At 42.1% G+C, this 13,452-nt stretch overlaps 1 long non-coding RNA gene across 1 annotated transcript; it reads left to right on the top strand.

Annotated features, from left to right (window-relative positions):
- The first annotated feature begins 8,993 nt into the window (after positions 1–8,993).
- LOC125391909 (uncharacterized) lies at positions 8,994–13,094 on the top strand. The gene is made up of 4 exons (XR_007229316.3): positions 8,994–9,138; positions 9,893–10,013; positions 11,605–11,664; positions 12,967–13,094. It is a non-coding gene; the product is annotated as an uncharacterized LOC125391909 (long non-coding RNA).
- Positions 13,095–13,452: the final 358 nt, after the last annotated feature.

Here is a 13,452-nt window from a genome sequence, read left to right as displayed (position 1 = left end):
GTTATTGTAATGCCGTTCAGGATTACAGAAAGTTTTCTCAAACCTTCAAATTTTCTGTGGCAATCCTTTGGAGTTTTGATTACAGCATCTAGAAACAGAACCCAGAACTTCGCCCTACTCCTTTGATAAACACATAAATGAACAATGCAGTTCTAAGGTTGATTCCCAGCTCCAGGCTTGGTCCAGGTCTGGATTACTTCCTTTTCCAGACTTATGTAAACATGGGCACTGGCACAGTGAGCGCAGAAATGACAGGTGGAACATCACCTATCTCCCTGTCCCATGAACCGCATTTACTCTGCCATCAATGAAGAGCAATACAGGTCAGGTCTTAACAGCAGCAGGGTGGGCTTATCAAATTCTTCAGGTTTATCCTAGTTTAGAATTGCCATAACTGACATTGACAAAAACCGTGGAAATTGCCTCCCTTTAAGAATAATTATTCTGGGGCCTCGTAGTGCTTTGAATGATAAAGTTCCCCATACGTTCAGACTTTTGAACACTTGGTTCCCAATTGATGGCACTGTGTGGGGGAGACTTAGGAGGGCAGACCTCGCTGGAGGGAATATGCCACTGACAGGAGGGACTTTAAGAGTTAAAAGCCTTGTGTCACTTTCAGCTTGTTCTCTTAGCTTCACTGGAGAGGCGAGTCCTCAGATTCCAGGTCCTGCCATTCCTGCTGCTTGTCGCTATGCTCCCTGCCATGATGGGCTCTTACCCCTCTGTAAGTGTAAGCCAAAATAAACTCTTTCTTCCTTAAGTTGCATTGGCCATGACATTTTAACACCACATCAGAAAAGGAACTAATATAGGCCAGAATGGCAGAGATTGTACAAGGCCACAATACATCGGGCAGGTTGGAGGACAATGAGAGCCTGGAACAAGGACTTACTACTGTACACCACCTAGAAGCTGCTGTGGTGGTTTGAATGCTGAGGGAGTAACACTAGGAGGTGTGGCCTTGTTGGAGTAGGTGTGGCCTTATTGGAGGAAGTGTGTCAGTGTAGGGGTGGGCTCTGAGGTCTCTTTTGCTCAAGCTTCTCTCAGAGCGATACTCAGTCTACTTCCTGTTGCCTGCATATCAGCATGGAAGAGCTACATCTCCAGGACCATGTCTGCCAGCATGCTGCCATGTTCCATGCCACGATGATAATGGACTAAACCGCTGAAACTGTAAGCCACCCCCTCAAGTTTTTCTTTATGAGAGTTGCTATGGTCATGAGGTCTCTTCACAGCAATAGGGACCCTAACTAAGACAGTGGGCTTGGAGGTTTCAAGTGCCCAAGTCAGATTTAGTGATTCTCTTCCTGCTGTCTGCTAAACCAGATGTAGAAGTCTCAGCTACCTCTCCAGTGCCATGTCTGCCTGTGTGCCACCATGCTTCCCGTCATGATGATAATGGACTAAATCTCTGAAACATAAGCAAGCCAGTCCCAATTAAATTTTTTTGTAAGTGCTGCCATGGTCATGTGTGTCTTCACAGCAATAGAATACTGACTAAGACAGCTGCCCACATGGAAATGTGTGATGTCTCCAAGAGAGAACAGTGTAGAAAGGGAGACCCAAAGGCTCTCGCAGTCTCTGCGATACTTACACTGCTTCTTCAGCCTGTGGGAACTGAGTACTGAGCTCACGGAGCTGTGGTGGATCCTCCTTGAGCTGCAGGATGAGTTCCTTCTGCAGCAGCCAGTCTCCAAACTGACCCTGCCCTCTTCCAATCAACTGAAGGCTCCACAGCCCAATCCAGGCCTTCCACTTGTCCAAGGGCAAGCAGGTGTTTGTCTGGAATAATAGGGCAAGAGCTGTCTTTTGTGTTCTGAATTGCATATCTCACTTCTCTCTTTTCTACTGGTGAGCTGGGGCACATTCTTTCAAGTTCCTCAGCAGCCACAGACTTTAAGTCCCATGTGCTGGCTAGTTCGTTTCTCAGTTTGATACAAGATGGAGTTTCTGATATGAAGGAGCCTTAGTTGAGAAAATACCTCTAGCAGATCAGGCTGTGGGCAAGCCTGTAGCACACTTCCTTAATTAGTGACTGGTGTGGAGGAGGTCACTCCTGGGCTGGTGGTCCTGGGTTCTATAAGTAAGCAGGCTGAGCAAGCCATGACAGCAAGTCAGTAAGCAGCGCCTTCTGTGGACTCCATCAGCTCCTGCCTCCAGGTTCCTGCCCTGTTTGAGTTCTTGTCCTGACTTCCTCCAGTGATGAACAGTGATATGGAGGTACAAACCAAATAAACCCTTTCCTCCCCAGCTTGTTTTTGGTGACAGTGTTTCATTGCAGCAATAGTGACCCTGACTAACACCCCATGGCAGTTCCAGGGCCTCACCTCAGCAACCGCAGCACCTGGTCCTTGCGAGGGCTTTCCCCAGCCCAGGGGCTATTTCCACATCCTAGGTTTTCTTTATGCATTTTTATAAATTCCTTTAGGATTTTGGCCCATAGTCCCTGAGTTTGAGTCTGTTGGACATGTTTATTATCTCTCTGGGTGTGACATGTTACGACTCTCTGTCCCGTTTGTCTGTTGCCTTTTGACATATGTTTCTCTTATTTCCTGTTTAGATAAATCTGCTCTTAGGTACTCAGATTCACCCAGCTTCTCTTTTTATTGCATTTATATATGTAGTCATTGAAAATGTCCAATACACCCAAGCTAAGGAGGAATTTGCTTTGCGTGGCTACTCTCTCTGACCCATTTAGCATCTGTGCTTGTGTGTGGTTTGAAGAATTAATCTATCTCATCCTTTTGCTTTCCCCAGAGGCCCTCCTTTACTTCAGTGCCACTGGGGAAAAGAGCCACTTTCCTCGTGCTGTGGGCTCTACGTGAAGCTGGGTGTATTTCTGTACTTCATCCCAAGGGTATGCCTATTTATCCACACTCCAGGATTGTTCTAATTATTGGGGATTTCTCAAATGCCCAATGACTGGTAGAATAGTCCCTTATATTTTTCTTTCTCAGTATTTTCTGGCTGTACTCAAAAATATTATTAGTGTGTGTTTATGATGTATGTATGTGTGTGTCTATGTCAGGGTGCATACATGCTATACTTTCCACCTTTACATGGGCTCTGGGATTTAACTCAGGTCACCAGGTTTGCAGGTTTACATGGAGAGGGCCTTATCCTTTGAGTCATCTTGCTGGTCCCTTAAAAATTAACTATTAGGCAGAATTTTTCTAGATAGCCCAGATCGATATCAAATTCTTTAGTACTCAGATCCTGAGTACTAAAATTATGACCTGTGCATTCCTAAATGACTTTTTAAATCTTGTTATGAACTTCAGCATCGTCTCAGTTGCCTTTGTAAAACAGCCTGCTGATGCTTTATTATTAGAACTGGCATGCTGATGGTCATGAACTATCCCAGCTAAGAGCCAGCACTTCCTTTCTTCTGCTCAGGATCCTTTGGGACAGACCATTCAGTTCAAGTGAACCACTTGGTACATTCTGTTGTTTGTGGTGGAATTCCTTAATTTAGAATAAACAGAATAAGCCAGACATTTATGGCTGTGGGAAAGGGGGCACAACACTTTCTCAATAACTTTTATGTGCTACAAACTGTTCAAAGTGTTGTTTAATTCTGAAAACAATCATGAGGTTTCTTATAGTGATTTCTTCCGTTTTTAGGTGAGACTATCCCTTCAAAAATCATACACCCAAGGGCTGGAGAGATGGCTCAGTGATTAAGAGCACTAACTACTCTTCCAGAGGACCCAGGTTCAATTCCCAGCACCCACGTGGCATCTCACAACTGCCTGTAACTCCAAGATCTGACACTCTTACACAGACATACATGCAGGAAAAACACCAATGTACATAAAATAAAAATAAATAAATTATTAAAATTAAATTAAAAAAACCATACACTGAGGAAATGAGGAAGGGGAGAAGAGAGAGAGGGAGAAAGAGAGAGACCACATTTTAATACTGTGGTTGTCAAGTGTCAGAGTTGATTTTATCTCTTTCTATCTGTCTTAGACATGAATATTTTTATAATACTTTATTTTTTGAGGCAGCATCTCATGCAGTCTTGGGTAGTCTGAAGCCCGATTTGTAGCTGAGGATGACCTTGAACTTTTGATCCTCCCTCTGTCACCCCGGCAGCTGGGATTACAGGTATGCACCCTCAGGCCCAGTTTATAAACATATAAAGAACCGGAGGACCTTGCGCATTTTAGGCAAGCCTTCTCTCAGTGGAGTCTGCATTCCTGCAAAGAACTCTTTGAGGTGCCTTGCGCTCTTGGACCACGGTGGTGGGAGCTTCCCTTTGTTCTTTGACTCAGTGTCTCTCCATATAGCTGATGGGCTAAAACAGGCCTCATGGAACTTCAGTAAATCTAAATATCTGCACTTGAGGCCAGTTTGCTCCCAAGGTTGAAGCCTACTGGTCGCAGTCCTTAGGGTGCCTTCAGTGTAAACATTGGATAACTCTCTTATTTCCCATTCTGAAACGTTTAGCCATGCAAATTCTACTACTGAAGGGCAAATCCTCCTTCACACAGTGATTGCATCTTCTGTAAGCCATTCTCTCTGCTTAAATCCTCAACATCTTCATCTGTGAAATAACTGTAATTTTGTTTAGAGTTAAAATTTTATTCATGTCCTTTTAGAACCGTTTCAGCCTCACAAAAAAATTAATACCACTGAAAGTGATCTACAGCGTCAACCCAATTCCAAGCAAATTCCCAAGGTCATCCCTTCTCAGAACTGGAAATAACAATCCAAGAACCCACACGGGGACCTAAGAGATGAGGGAGAGCTAAAGCAACTCCCCATGAGAGCTTCCTAGGACCTGAGGGCAGATTATCCCACAGAGGTAGTTGACTCCAAGACAGCCTAGTACTTTTGGAAAGACAGCTCTGTGGACTGTCTTTTCCCGATTTGTTTGTTTGCCTGTTGCTGCGATAAATCACCCCTGACAAGAGAAGCTTAGGGGAGAAAAGGCTTACTGTAGCTCAGAGCTACACTGGTCACACTGAACCCACCGTCAGCAAACAGAACGGGATAAATACGTGCTGCTGCTCAGTTTCTGTCTCCGTTTCTGTGTTCTAAAGCCCCAGCCAGGGAAATGAGGGCACCACCTCAATGAGCATCTCCTCCCACCTTAATTAACACAATCAAGATACTCCCTCAGGGACAAGGTCAAAGGCCTATCTTCCAAGTGACTTTAGGTCCTGTCAGGTTGATAATACTAACTGCCACACAGACGAACATAAAGGAATAGAAGACCCAGAAATAAGCCAGCACAGATGTGACCACTTGTTTCTTGGCAAAGCTATCAAAAACACACACTGGGAAGACGATAGGCTATTCAAGGGATTGTGCTAACAAAACTGGGTATCCACCGTAGAGGTCCATGAGAGTACTGGATTTGGCTTGCCAGTGTGGGGAGGCACCGAAGCTTCTGGGGTGAAAACGCAGTGCTAGCTGGAGTGATGTTCATCAGAGCGAGAAGTCAGCAGGAAGAGCAGGTCCACCCTTCATCCCTGCAGACCTCCAACCGTCTGCAGAGCTCGAGAGCAGATTCAAGTGACGAAGAGCAGGCGTGGTTTGGAGTATCCCTCTCTGAAGATGGGCTTCCTAGTTTGAATTTGTTGCTGCTGAATATCTAGGACTAACCATACTGTCTGTGATTGTGCTTTCGTGAAGGGCTGGTCTTTTGGAGCCAGTCAAAACTGGCTCAAAATGATATGCCTCCTTTCAAGCCTCTGTGTGAAAAACCACAGGTCTTATGACAGCGTCGTATTCAAATGAAGCTTAACAATAGACCAGTGGAGGAGCAGAGGGGATTTCGAAAGGCATACATTTGTTGGCCACAAGTGGTGCCTGTGCAAGTCAGTGGAGAAGGGACACCACTTACAGAAGGGATTAGAGGAATTAGACTCGAGTGCAAGCTGAAAAAGGTTTAAAAGAAAAGAAACTACTTTGATTTGTGCCTTGCTTACATCATATACAAATAGCAGAAGTGACTCATGAACCTAAGCTGTAAAACTATAAAACTTGTAGATGATAGTAAAGGAAAAAAAAAAAAAACTTGGGGTCTTAAGCTAGACAAATATTGCTTAGATTTATGCTACCAAGGGCAAAACTGACAAGAGAAGATTGATAAGATGGATTTCATGAAATTTAAAGACTTCTGCTCTTCAAAGTAATTGTTAGGATAACAAAAATACAAGCAAGCTGTAGACTGGGGAAAACAATATTTGTTTAATGACTTGTAACCAGTATGCAGACAGAATTTTAGTATTCAAAACAAAAAAAAGAGCTCAATTAAAATGGGCAAAAGATTTAAGTGGGTCCTTCACTCAGGAAGACATACAGATGGCAAATAAGCTTGTGTAATGTGTAAATATTATCAGTCACTAGAGAAATAGAAAATGCAAAAATATAAATATATTTCATGAAAAATAAAATATAAATATAAACAACAATAATATAAATTATAACACAGTAAAGACAGAAATGAAATTGCAACATGTGACTACACACCAGTTAACACGTGACTACACACCAGTTAACATGTGACTACACACCAGTTAATATGTGATACACACCAATTAATGTGTGACTACACACCGGTTAACATGTGACTACACACTAGTTAACATGTGGCTACACATCAGTTAACATGAAGGGCTCAGACTAGAAATCATGAACACTCAAAGTCTTGCTCAACACATGGAGCAGTTAGAGTTGGCATGTGCGGCTGGCAGAATTAAAGAATGGTATGAATACTCTAGAAACTGACTGACATCAAAAAACATTTAGGCAGCCAGGCAGTAGTGGCACACACCTTTATTTCCAGTACTTAAAGGTAGAGGCAGGTGGATCTCTGTGAGTTCAAAGTCAGCCTGGCCTACAGAGCGAGTTCTAGGATATCCAAGGCCACATAGAGAGACCCTGTTTTGAAAAACAGAACAGAACAAAACAAAAAGTGTTTAGGCATTTATCTGACTGTAGTCTAGACATTTTGCTGCAAGGATTTATTTTTAAAGGAAGGGAAAGAGATGACCAGACACCCACTTGTGCCTCACTGTTTCTATTGGCTTTTTGTAGGAACACCAAACTGGAAATGACTCAAATGTCTCCTTCATAAACAACAGGATGGACAGACATTGGTTTATCCATAAAATGAATATTACTTGGCTGAAAAAGGAATGGCCCATCAATGCACTTTACTTGCATTGATGATCACACTGAGCAGCAGAGATTAGGCCAACAAAACACCTATTGTATGATCCAGTTTTGTTAAAAGTCACAGAAAATCCAAGCTAATGTTAGTAGCAGAATTTGCCCGGGTGATATAAACATCAAGGATCATGAAAGGGCACACAGAGGCCATTGAGGATGCTTGTTATCTTGATGGTTATGATGGCTTATGGGTGTATAGAGAATGTATCAAATGGTGCCATTCAAATATATAGACAGCTTGAACCACGCTTCAAAAAAAAAACTGTGCAAAAATAATTTTGGTATCACAGTGCCAAAGCCCAAATGGAGTATTCAAATGGGAAACAAAAGATTGTACTTAAGCAGATCTACCTTTAGTGGGATAAGAATAAAAATGAATGCTCCAAACCCATATTTAATTAGTCATATTAATATGCTTATGTATTACTATACTTGATATTAGCTTTGAAGAACCAGAGTAGCTTGGCAGGAAGAGTAAATTGGAATGAACCTTCCCTTATTTTCTGTTAGATCTTCGCAGTGTTGCTCTACTGGTGACATGGATGATTCATTGCTTTATAATCTGAAGCTTCCGGTTTGAGACAAGGACACCAGCTGTTTCTCTGGCCACCGCTTGCATTTGAAAAAAAAGCTCTGGATATACTCGTGAATGATGTGGTCACGATAATATGTCAATCATTTTCTGACGCAATTTAATGGCTTCATGAAAGCAATTCTTTACAAACTACAAACATATTGACAGGTTGTGTGTAGATCAAATTATTTCAACAGCCCACTCTCACACACAGTCAAAACGCTGATGAAAACCAGTATTCCCTTGTAGTTAGTTGTGTGATTTGATGGTCCTAAAGAAGGGGGCAGATAAGTTTTCCAACACAAAATCCACCAGGATCTAGGAATTTCACCATTTTTAATGTTAGTAGCTCAAGACCATTGCAATAAATTATGCAAGCTGATCTCTAGGAAGGGAGCTTATCTCAAAACGCAGACCAGAGACAGAGTAAAGGCTATGACTTTGCCTCCACATTAGAATCAACTGAGAATTGAGAAAATATCATTTAGGGTCCTTAGAGATGGCTTAGCAGTTAAGGGAATGTATTGATGTTATAGAGAGTCCAATTCCAGGTCCCAGAATCCATTTCAGGCAACTTGACTTCACAGGCACTTGCATTCATGTACACACATGCACACGTACACACACGCACACACGCACACACACACACACATATTCTCTCTCACACACACACATACACATGTACACACACACATACACACCCACACTGAATACTAATAAATATATATTTTTTTAAAGACTGAGAATGCTTACTGCTCAGATCAGTTCCTACAGCGTCAAACACTTTTTGTGCATTTGCCGATCATTTGGATCATTTGATTTCTGTTCTTTAACCTTGTACTATGGCACAAAACCTAGAGATATCTTTGTATGCTGGAAAAGCTGTATTCCCAGGTAAATCTTGCTTGAATATGTGTGTAAGCTCTTATATACGCATCTCAGTTCTGTTCTTCACATTGGAGTGAGCTTATTTGTATCTGCCTTCACCGCAAATCCTGCTTGGTAGCTTTATTTCTTTGTGGTGTTATTGGTGTGGCTGCCAGGATCCCACCTCACGGAATGAGTTAATTAGGTCCCCATTGCTCTGGTTTTCTATTTTCTTCTTATTTGTTTTGAGGGGGGAAGTTTGTGGGCAAGGGCGTTCCTTTTTTATCTGGGCTAGGGTTTTCTGGGTAGAAGTCTTGATTTCTAACTTAGTCTCTGTGTAGCTTCGCTCTCGTTTTCTGTTTGTAGAGTTGTTTCGTCAGGTCTGCATCCCTGAGAACCCATGCTCGCCTTGTCTGGGTCACTGGCTGCTGTGCACTTGCTCACGGGATTCCTTCAGTCTCTGTTTTGCTTATGTGAGGTCAGCAGTTATGTTCCTCGTCATTCTGGAGGTCAGTCGTCTAGTCTTTCCTGTTATTTGCTCGTCTAGGTAAAGGCTCTTCAGCTTTTTTGATTCTTTCAAGCAACTGGCTTTGGTTTCATTCACTTCCTCCATTGTGTCTCTGCTCTCCATTTTACTTCTGCCTGTGCTAATCTTACTTTCTTTACTTGTATTTTTTTATACAGAATTTGTTTTTTCTTATATTGGAGACTACTATTATTTTATTATCTGGGGACATCTACATAGATCATGTGATTTATCTTAATAGATATATTAGTATAAACTCATTAATAAATTTCCTAATATTAAATTCTTTCTGAATTTCTAAAAAAATGTGATATGATTTTCTTTTCTTAAAAATATCAAATTTCCTATAGTGGGTGGTTAAGATTTTTGCCATTAGAAAATTAATTAATTTTATTTTTAAGAATTGCGAAGCTATAAAAAAGAAATACGGAACATTTTTGATTAAAAGTTAAAGACCTGAAGAAAATCTCAGAGTATTTTATTCACAGTGGTGCTCACTCTGAAAGTTAAAGAGGAGTAGGAAAAGCACGTGGCAATCACAGCAAGCAAAAGACTAGCTTCTTATCCTGTAGGAGTTCTTTTAAAGTTTAAGGTGAAAAGGATTTCATCATATGAACAGGGTAATCTAGAACAGGAAATGAAAATAATACCTACTTGTAATGGCGTCACTAGTTCACAGACGTTTCAATTGAGACACTGTGTTCACGAACGGAGTTCTTTTTTTTTTTTTCTTTTAGTTCATAAATGGCGTGACTCACTCAGACACTGGCGAGGGCACAGTTGGAGAGAGAAACTGTCAAGTTCTTGGTGTTAAGTGTGGGTGGCATAAATTTTGGGAAAGCGACATCGCTGTTCCAGGTAAAATTCCTTTCACAGAGTGAGTCAAGGAGGACGAAGAAAATCCCCCCAAGGAGAAAATTATTAACGGACAGAGAAGTTGAACTGGGTGGCAGTTTCAAAACCAAGAAAGCATTAACCATGTACACATCTAATATTAGCACCCTAGTAAGAGTCGATGCTTTCCAGCTCTCACGACCATCACAGAGGAGGAGCTTTAGTCCCATGAGAGGGTACAGTTGCGCGTCTGGTTTCCGGAGGGGTCCCAAGGTTCCTCTGCGTCAGTGTTCAGGTTTCTTGCATTTTTAACAGGACACAGGGAAGCCGCAGCGGAGGGGTTGAGTCACTAAATGCAAGGGTAAGAGCAGCGAGCACACTCCACAGAGTGAGTGGGCAGAGCAGGTTTAGCTCAAGTACCCCAGTTCCTTTCTGGGGTTCTTTCTGGGTCTGCAGCAGATTCCAACGCATGGAATGGGGGTGGATCGGTACCCTATCCACGGGAGGGCTGTTGCGTAACTCTGGACCATCTGTGTGTAAATAGGTCATACATTCCATAATTTCAGGCATATAAACATTCCGATCCTCCATATGCTTCAAGGCTGGATTAGTTTTCACAGTGCTGGTGTCCCACATGGTGTAAGTTGGGCTCTTTAGTCTCTCCTTTGCCAGGATGTGTCCCACCCCAAGCTGAGGGTAGTGCAGGTGTTATTGTTCAAGGAAGGAGATGAATTGGTTTCTTTCCCAAGAACAGTTTCCCAGGTCTCCCAGCTATCTCTACGCTTGCCTTCCTCACTATGCTAAGTAAAAAGACAATGTATGAATTGTATGAATTCATAAATGTGTGAATTTTATTTAGAGTGTAAATTTGTCTAAAGTGCAAGGAGCAAGTAAAAGCCAGAATAGGAAGAGGAGCAGATGTCTTTGGCAAATAGACTAAAGCCAGAGGCAATTTTTATTTATTTTGGTTTTTACATAGTCATTTCATTCCTGTTTTCTATTTTTAAATTCACTAAATGATTGATTTTATTGTGCTTGGAATCAAGCCCATGGCCTCTGGCTTGTTGGATGGATGGGCTATCTCTGGGCTACACTCCCAGCCCAACTTCACTGCGATTGGAGCAGCTACACCTATTTCAAGACTATAAGCCATTTTCTTAAGTGTTTCATTTTTTTTTTTTTTTAGCTTCAGGTTACAAAAAAACTTGCTTAGAATAAAACAAGATCTCTGTGCTTTTTATATTGCCTGTATCGCTTCTCAGCTGTGTGTGTTCTGTTGCTTTGTTTGCTTGATCAGGAGTCTTAGCCTTCTTACCTCTCCTTATATTCTAAAATAAAACTTTTGGCATTATTTTTATGTTGCTATTTCTCTACTTTTCTTTGTCTTTAGGCAGAGCCTCATGCTGCCCAGACTGACCTCAATCACTGTGTAGCTGAGTCTGGCCTTCAACTCAGGATCCTTCTGAATCCACATGCAGCGTGCTGGGATGTGTGTTTTCTTATCTTTAGTATTTGATTCCTTTACCTTCCTTATCGATTTTTGTCCTATAGGTTTCCCCCCTGAACTTCTTGATTTGAACCTTTTCTTTTCTGTCTTAATTTCCTATTGCTATAGGTACCAGGACCACAGCGACTCACAGAAGAAAGAGTTAATTTGGGTCTTACAGTTTCAGAGGTGAGAGTCCACGGCACTCCTGGTGGGGACCATGACAGCAGGCAAACAAGCAGTCCACAAGCGCTCACAACCTGCTCCAGAAGCAGGAAATGAGAGAGTGAACTGGGAATAGATGGGCTCTTGAAATCTCAAAGCCTGCCCACAGTGACACACCTCCTCCAACAAGACCACAGTTCCTAATCCTTACCAAACAGTTCCACCAACCGGGGCCAATCATTCAAATATATGAGCCTATGGGAGCCATTCTCATTCAGACCAACACACTCTCTAACAATAAGTAGCAAATTTAACAGTTACTGTCGTTCTGATTAAACACCCACTCATATATTTAATTTCTGTCTCATGGCTGAATATACAAGTTTTTTGGAGGTATTTTAGAATGTCTGTGTAGAAGTCTAGAAATATCTAAAATTGCTTGCATATTTTTCTCGCAGGTCCTGGGCACTCACAAATAGTTTGTCCCCCTTTCACTTCCTACTTATCCTGTATCCTCCTAGCTGAAAGACAGCATGGTCAGGTTTAGAAGGTGCTTTTGCTTGGTGTTGGTGAGCCTGACTGGATGACTGTGTCTGAGCTGCTGGGAACAGGGCTGATGAGTCAGCCCTTCAGTCACCCTGCCCTTCTGGCTCAGCTGCTGCAGTGAGGCACAGCTGGAGTCTACGCAACACCTTCACTGCTGTGCTGAATAAAACATCTCTAGCTTCTGGCTGGGTGCTTTTAATCTGAAGCAGGTGTTCAAATACATTGTTTTGGTGGCGGGAAGGTGTGTCTACTCCCACTCCTGTTGCTGTGGTTGTGGTGTGACCTTGACTCTTCCAAAGTGCTCATCTAAAGAGTGGGGTCATATTTGTGAAGGGTCTTCCCATCAGAGGTGGGATTAAGTCTCTCAGAAAAGAGGCTTCCAGGGTTGGAGAAAGCAGTTAAGAGCTTACTCTTCTTCTAGAGGGCCCATTTCAGGTAGGTTACAGCCTTCTGTATCTTCAGTTCTAGAAGGTATTACAGCGCTGGCCTTACACGCACATATCCATATGCACATGCACATCTACATGTGATCATAGACTAATAAAAATAAAATCATCAAAAAGGAAGCTTTGTTCTGAGTTTGGTGGTACATGCCTGTAATCCCAGCATTTGGGAAGCTGGGACTGAGGGTGGTAGACCTTTAGGTCGAGGCTAGTTTGGATAACAATGTGAGGAACCAAACGAACAACAACAACAACAACAACAACAACAACAACACAAAAAAACCAGACTACACAGTAGACTATTTTTCTCTTCTCCCTTCCATGCTTCTGCCTTCAGGAGGATGCATCCTTGAGACACTGATTCAGAACCAGCCAATTATCCCTACCAAACGAGGAGACTCGCTGCGACCTTTATATTGGACTCTCCTGCTCCCAGAGTAGAAATAAATTTCTGTTCTTTATCAATATTCAGCCTCATTCTGATATAATAATACAAAGGACTTATAGATAATAATATTTTAATAAATTTTATTTTTTTATAACAGATCTTTCTCTGTTCCTCTAGTCAGCTCCCAGATCACGACACAGAGACCTTTTGGCAATTATGAAAGCTTGGCCAATAGCTTGGGCTTGTTTTTAGCTAGCTCTTATAACTGAAATTAACTCATACATTTTAATCTACTTTCTTTATGTGGCTTGATTACCTTTACTTGTAATGCCCATGTTGCCTGCTCTGTGTCTCCTGGCATCTCTGCCTTCTTCTTCCAGCAACCTGGGCCTGGAAATTCTGTCTTGCTATTGGCCATTCAGCTTTTTATGAAAC

Source organism: Myodes glareolus, chromosome 5, assembly GCF_982192425.1.
Source record: "Myodes glareolus chromosome 5, mMyoGla1.1, whole genome shotgun sequence".
Lineage (NCBI taxonomy): Eukaryota > Metazoa > Chordata > Mammalia > Rodentia > Cricetidae > Myodes > Myodes glareolus.
This window is presented reverse-complemented; position numbering and strand designations above follow the sequence as displayed.